Source organism: Cetorhinus maximus, chromosome 31, assembly GCF_964194155.1.
Source record: "Cetorhinus maximus chromosome 31, sCetMax3.hap1.1, whole genome shotgun sequence".
Classification (NCBI taxonomy): domain Eukaryota; kingdom Metazoa; phylum Chordata; class Chondrichthyes; order Lamniformes; family Cetorhinidae; genus Cetorhinus; species Cetorhinus maximus.
This window is the reverse complement of record NC_135909.1, coordinates 14,313,551-14,320,531: the sequence shown is the minus strand read 5'-3', so window position 1 is coordinate 14,320,531 and position 6,981 is coordinate 14,313,551. Positions and strand designations below refer to the sequence as shown.

The following is a 6,981-nucleotide window of genomic DNA, read 5'->3' as shown; positions in this document are numbered from 1 at the left end:
GTTCCTCCCCAGCCCTGACGAGATTTCCTTAACCCTGGCACCGGGCAGGCAACACAGCCTTTGTAACTCATGCTCATGGCTGCAGAGAACACTATATATCCCCGTGATTTGACTGTCCCCTATCACTAATACGTTCCTATTTCCTGCCCCCACTTGAATGGCTCCCTGTACAACAGTGCCGTGGTCAGTTCACTCATACTCCCCTGCAGTCCCTGCTCTCATCCACACAGTTTGCAAGAGCCTCATTACTGTTGGACAATTGCAGGAGCCGAGGCTCCTTGAATGCCACCTCCTGGGTCCCCATACCTGTCTCACCAGCAGTCACACCCTCTTGTCCCTGATCACAGACCAAATTTGAATTAACTAATCTGAGGGGTGTGACCACCTCCTGGGGCAAAGTGTCCAGGTAACTTTCCCCCTCCCTGATGTAGCACAATGTCTGCAGCTCGGACACCAGCTCTTCAACTCAGATCCAAAGTTCATCAATCTGTAAGCACTTACTACAGATGTGTTTGCTCTGGATCACCTTGGTGTCCAGCAGGTTCCATATGCTGCAGCAGCAACACACCAACCACCCTGCCATCACTATTATATTCTATTCAATTTATTAATTAATTACTCTAGTATCTCTGCCCTTTACACTTCAAGAATTCCCCGCTCTTTACACTTTATTGTATTTTTTTACACAAGTATGGATCTTATGATGAACAAAGTATTTTTAAGAGAAAAAAGGATGAAAGACCTAAACACAAACTAAAGACCTAACTTTTATTTTAAAGACGAGAAACTCACTAATCCTTCTAATCGATCAGCTGCTTTCCCTGCACTCGCGTTCGGTTGTGGTTCATGATGTCACACAGCCGCTGGTCTCACAGGAAGTCTCCCCGCTCTGTGCGCTCTTTTTAATGAAATATCCCGCATCCTGCACTCTTTTTGAAATGAAGTCTCCACGCTCTGTGCGCTCTTTTTGAAATGAAGTCTCCCCGCTCTGTGCGCTCTGTTTAAAATGATGTCTTCCCGCCCTTCGCGCTCTTATAAAAAATTTAGTCATTGCGCTTCCATCTCCGTTTTTAAAATGAACTCCATCCGCCCTCTTTTTGAAACAAAGTTTCCCCGGGCTTTTTAAAATGAAGTCTCCCCACTCATTGCGCTTTAAAAAAAATTAGTCCCCTGACTCTCAGAACTCTTTTTTAAATGAAGTCTCCCCATTCTTTTTATAATTAAGCCTACCCGCTCTTTTCATTATTAAGTATAATCGCTCTTTTTAAAATGAAGCCTCCGCGTTGTTTGAAAAATGAAATCCCACCAGCTCTTTTTCAAATGGAGTCTCCCTGCTCTTCGCTCTCTTATTAAAATGAAATCTCCCACTTCCCCACTCTTTTTAAAATGAAGTCTCCCCGCTCTGCGCGATCTTTTTCAAGGAAGTCTCCTTGCTTTTTTTTAGAAAAATGAAGTATCATTGCTCTATTTTAGATTAACTCTCTCCACTCTACGTGCTCTTTTTTCGATGAAGTCTCCCTGCTCTCCGTGCTCTTTTTAAAATGAAGTCTCCCCGCTCTCTGCTCTTTTTAAAATGAAGTCTTCCCGCTCACTGCTCTTTTTAAAATGAAGTCTCGCCGCTGTCCACGCTCTTTTTTTAAATGAATGGCAGGCCAGAAGATTGGTCAGAAATATAATGAAGGCAGAAAATGACTAAAAGGTTAATCAGAAGAAAGAAATTAGGGAAATGAGAGCAATCTAGCTAGAAATGTACAAATGGATAGCAAGTGTTTCTACAGATATTTAAACAGGAAAAGGAGTAAGTGAAGTGAAGAGTCAGAAATGGTGCTGAACAATGCGCAATCATCAGCGAACATGCCCACTACTGACCTTATGGTGGGAGAAACATCATGGATGAAACAGCTGAAGATGGTTGGACTAGGACACTGCCCTGAGGAAGTCCTGCAGTGATGTCGTGGAACTGAGAGGATTGACCTCCAACAACCACAATCATCTTCCTTTGTGCTAGATTAGACTGCAACCAGTGAAAAGATTTCCCCCTGATTCCCATTGCCTCCAGCTTTGCTAGGGATCCTTGATGTCACACTCACTCAAATGTGGCCTTGATGCCAAGGGCAGTCAATCTCTCCTCACCTCTGGAGTTCAGCTCCTTTGTCCATTTTTGAACAAAAGCTATAATGAGATCAGAAGCTCGGTGTCCCTGGCAGAACCCAGGCATGCCATCAGTGAGTAGATTATTGCTAAGCAAGTGCCACTTGATTGCACTGTTGATGACCTCTTCCATTACTTTACTGATGATGGAGAGTGATTGATGGGGCGGTAATTGGCCGGGTTGGATTTGTCCTGCTTTATGTGTGCAGGACATACCTTAGAAATGTTCCACATATCCGGGTAGATGCCAGTGTTGCAGCTGTACTTGAACAGCTTGGCTAGGGGCATATTAAGTTCTGGAACACAAGTCTTCAGTACTATTTCCAGAATGTCTTTAGGGGCCATTGCATTTGCCGTGCCCAGTGCTTTCAGCCATTTCCTGATATGTGGAGTGAATCAAATTGACTGAGAACTGGCCTTTGTATTGCTGGGGTCCTCAGAAGTCAGCCGAGATGGATCATCCACTTGGAACGCTGGTTGAAGATATTTGTGAATGTGTCAGTATTGTCATTTGCAATGATATGCTGGGCTCCTCTATCATTGAGGATGGGGATATTTGTGGTGCCTCCTCCTCCAGTGAGTTGTTTAATTGTCCACCACTATTCATGACTGCATATGGCAGGACTGCAGGGCACGGATCTGATCTGTTGGTTTTGGACTCGCTTAGCTCTGCCTATCACTTGCTGCCTTTGCTGTTTGGTACCAGGTAGCTCTGTATTATAACTTCACCAGGTTGACACCTCATTTTTAGGTATGCTTGGTACTGCTTCTAGCTTGCCCTCCTCACCCTTCATTGAACTAAGGTTGATCACCTGGCTTGATGGCAATGGCAGAGTCGGTAGTGGGGGGCGGGTATGCTGAGCCTTGAGATTTCAAATTGTGTTCCACTACAATTCTGCTACTCCTGATGGCCCACAGAAGCTTGTTGATGCCCAATTTTGAGTTGCTACATGTGTTCCAAATTGATCCCATTTAGCACGGTGTTAGTGCCACCAAGCTCAATGGAGCACATCCTCAATGTGAAGATGGGACCTTGTCTCCACAAGGACTGTGTGGTAGTCACTCCTGCCAATACTATTAAATACTCTCTTTCAAGGTAATCGGAAAGAGTCAGCATGGTTTTGTGATAGGAAAATCATGTTTAACCCATTTATTAGAGTTATTTTAAAGGGCAACGTGTTGAGTGGATAAATGGGGGCCTGTAGATATACTATACTTGTATTGTGAATGTCAACATGAATGCCCTTTAGGACTCGGCCAGCTCGCCCTGTGCTGGTCGTTCCGAGCCACTTTTGGTGATGGACGTTGACCCTGTGCCGCCACCTCCGCGACATGATCTGTCAGGTATCATTCCATGAGTATGACTATATCTGACTTCGGTGTTGATTAAGGTCTCAGAAGATTGCAGGCTTGAGTCTTGTCGTGATCCTTTTAAACGGAAATCTGGTGCAACTCCCTGAAAACCATGTTTTTACTTGGCAGCTGAAGGTTCTGATTTTTCTTCCAAACATTAAAGGGCTCTTAGGAATTAACACATGAAATGACATAAAAAGCACATTTTAATAAAGAGCATTGCAATTCTCAGAAGGGTGTGTGAAATAAGAATTAAAGCCACCCAGTATTAAAGCGGAATGGAATGAATTTTGGAATAAATAAGATTGTTACATCTCTCGATGTGTTTGCTAAACAATGTTACATCTAACTTTGTTCTGGTGAAGATCAGAAGCAGTGATATCAGTTTGCGCCACTCGCCAGCTGGGCCTGTGGTTGCGCCTCGCCAATTACGTGGGTAATGCAATTCTGCCAGTCCCTGAGGTCAGCTGACATTTTCGGAGAAATTCCAAGTCATCGTGATTTCATCAGGGACCTCATGTTTAAGGTGTGAGTGATGTAAATCATGACCTGATCAAATGTGTGTATCTTTCGCTATTTCCGCGGTGAATTTTCATGCTGACGAGAATCATGTGGGATATGGTCTGGAAATATTTCACACGGACCATCTTTCTGAACGAATGAAATGGCTGGCCGGAAATTTCAAACAATCCCGCGATTCCTGAACCTCGCGGCGGGCCGGCACTGGGGCCGCGGTTATTTCCCTGACTCTCCCACTTTCTCTCTCCCGCCAGAAATTACTTTCGACATTTCATCCTTTGATATATTTTTTAAAAAGGCGCCACCATGTCATTTTAATTGGGGGGTGGGGTGAGAATGGGGGAACAGAGTGGGTCCCATTTGCTCTTTCTAGCCCTGTCTGTGAGGTTTGTGCTGAGCTGCGGATGGAGTGGTTGTGAAAAGCGTGAATTTTGTAATCCAGAGCACATCAACGATGAGAGCGCATGCGCCTTGCTGCACATTGCCCCCAATAAAGATGACGGACGCGCATCCATGCGCGTGCGCGGCGTTGGCCGCAAACGAAGCCGTCACTCAGTGACACCCGAGTTCAGGTTTTCTGACACAAGCTCAATGCAGCAGCAGTGTGAGCGTCGGTATTGGTTTGTGGATTCAGCGATTAAATTCAAGGTTGCTGTTTCGAGGTCACTCGGAGTTGGCAGAGTTCTGTATTTGTCCTTCATATATTCCGGGGCACTTTGTATCAAGCAGAAGTTAGAAGCAAAAAGTATAAGTAATGTCTGGGAAATACTTAAACAGCAGACAGCCTAGAAAACAGTTTAAATTAATCACTGACCTGACAGAACGGAGGGAAAATGGGGATTAAGCAAAATTCCAATACCCGGAGTATAATCAAGGTGTAAAGAAGCGAATCTAGGAGTAGTACGATACCATCTTCAACACATGGGCTTGTGGCGCAACGGTAGCGCGTCTGACTCCAGATCAGAAGGTTGCGTGTTCAAATCACGTCAAGCTCAAAAAGCTTTACTGCTCAAGTGGCAACATGTAATCATTTTGCGGGGATCTTGGCGAACAGGTTAATTTCAAAAACAATTTCGATAGATGTCTGTGCCAGTATCAGCTGTGACTCACTTGGTAGCACTCTTGCCTTTGAATTCCAAAGTTGTGGATTCAAGTCCCACTCTTGGACTTCAGCATAAGAATCAAGGCTGAAATTCCAGTGAGTAGATACCACCTTTTTAAGCACTTGCTGAGAGTGGCTCAATGGGTAGCTCTCCTACCTCGAAGCTGGAGGTCCTAGGTTCAAATCCCACTCCAGGACTTGTTAATCATGAAATAACCTAGCTACAGAGTATAATGGTGTCAGTCTCCAACCCAGATAAATGAGGAAAACTAGCAACAAGAAGGGCATTTGGCTGTAAAAAAAAAACATCCCAGCAGCGCCGTATTTCGTTGAAACTGATCTGTGCGATTACGCACTGCCGTCATAACAGGGCGAAATCTGCCTTTGTTCTAGAATTGTAGTTTAAAATAGTCTTTCCCTGTATCGTTGAACAGCTGCAAAGATTTTAACACAAGAACAGAGTTTCGTTTCTGCGACTGAGGAAGACATTTGGGGGAAGAGGCCACTCACACTGAGAGACTCTTGATACTGGAAGAGATGGGCGCAATTCTATTTCACAATTGAACACTGACATCGAGATTTTGGAATACCAAGTGAAAAAAACACTGGGTCAGTGATAGAATTCAAACATCATCCCGGGGAATAAGAGGAAGAGAGATTAAAGCAGGTGACTGTATGAACGCTGGAAAAAACAATGACTAAATCCTGTTTTCCGGGAACTCCTGAAGTTTGGATCTGTGATTAAATTATTTATGAATGAATCTTGGCTCTGTGGCTTAGTTGGTTAAAGCGCCTGTCTAGTAAACAGGAGATCCTGGGTTCAAATCCTAGCAGAGCCTTATTCCAATTTCGAAGTTTTTGAGCTGACCTATGCAAAATATGGCTTGGTTCGGGTGAGTACTTCCGAATTGCTGGCTCAAATTGTCCATCCTTGTGCAATAGATTATCTTCTATTCTTTCAATGCAAGGAGAGTTTCGTTTCTTTGACTAAAGAGGAGATTTGTGGAAATTGGTCACTCACACTGAGAAACTCCCTCGTGCGTTTCTACTGGAAGAGATGGGCGCTTTTCTATTTAATAGTTGAAGCTCAGAAACTGACATCGAGATTTTGGAAGAACAAGACAACAGAACAAGAAAAAAAATCACTGGGTCAGCGAGAGGATTCAAACTTCATAAGAGGAAGAGATAAAAACAGGTGACTGCATGAACGCTGCAACAATCAGTTGCTGAATCCTGTTTTCCGAGAACTCACTGAAGATGTGTGTTTAAACTGTTTCCCAGTCCATTTAAAATGCTGAATATTCTGAGCTAACATCGGGGCGGACATTTGGTTTAACTTTATTCGTGAATAAAAGTGTCAATTGTTTACATGTTGTTAACGTGACAACACGTAAACGTTTCAAGGAATTCTCCTCACAACCTACTTCACCGAAAGAGATTATCATTTAACTTAAATAGCCTTTCACAAAGAGGGATGTTAGGTATCACTCCACGAAAATCCCAAGGGGTTTGTGACGGATTCACTACAAATAATCAGGAATTTTAAAGTGCCTTAATCAGCCACAATTTCTTCAAAAGAAACCGCTCGCGACATTCATCTCACTGAAGCAGAGTGTGACCGTGTTGTATCTGTCAGTGTGGAGGGGACGAGTCTGGGTTGGGTAGCCATGTTCAGTGTTTGTGAGAGTGGGGTCTGGGTGAGCAGCTGGTGAGTGCGACAGGGCCAGTGCTGGATGCAGGAAGCTCCCGTCAGTGTGGGTGGGTCTGATGGGGCTGAGTGATTGACAACTGGCGGTTGTTGGTGTTTCCATAAATGAAGGAAATTCCCTCTGACAGTTTATTCTCTTCGTTGACTA

General features: G+C 44.1%; 2 non-coding genes across 2 annotated transcripts; both read left to right on the top strand.

Moving 5' to 3' along the window:
- The first annotated feature begins 4,946 nt into the window (after positions 1-4,946).
- trnaw-cca (transfer RNA tryptophan (anticodon CCA)) lies at positions 4,947-5,018 on the top strand. Its single transcript has one exon. It is a non-coding gene; the product is annotated as a tRNA-Trp (tRNA).
- An 872-nt stretch (positions 5,019-5,890) lies between these two features.
- Positions 5,891-5,964, top strand: trnat-agu (transfer RNA threonine (anticodon AGU)). Its single transcript has one exon. It is a non-coding gene; the product is annotated as a tRNA-Thr (tRNA).
- Positions 5,965-6,981: the final 1,017 nt, after the last annotated feature.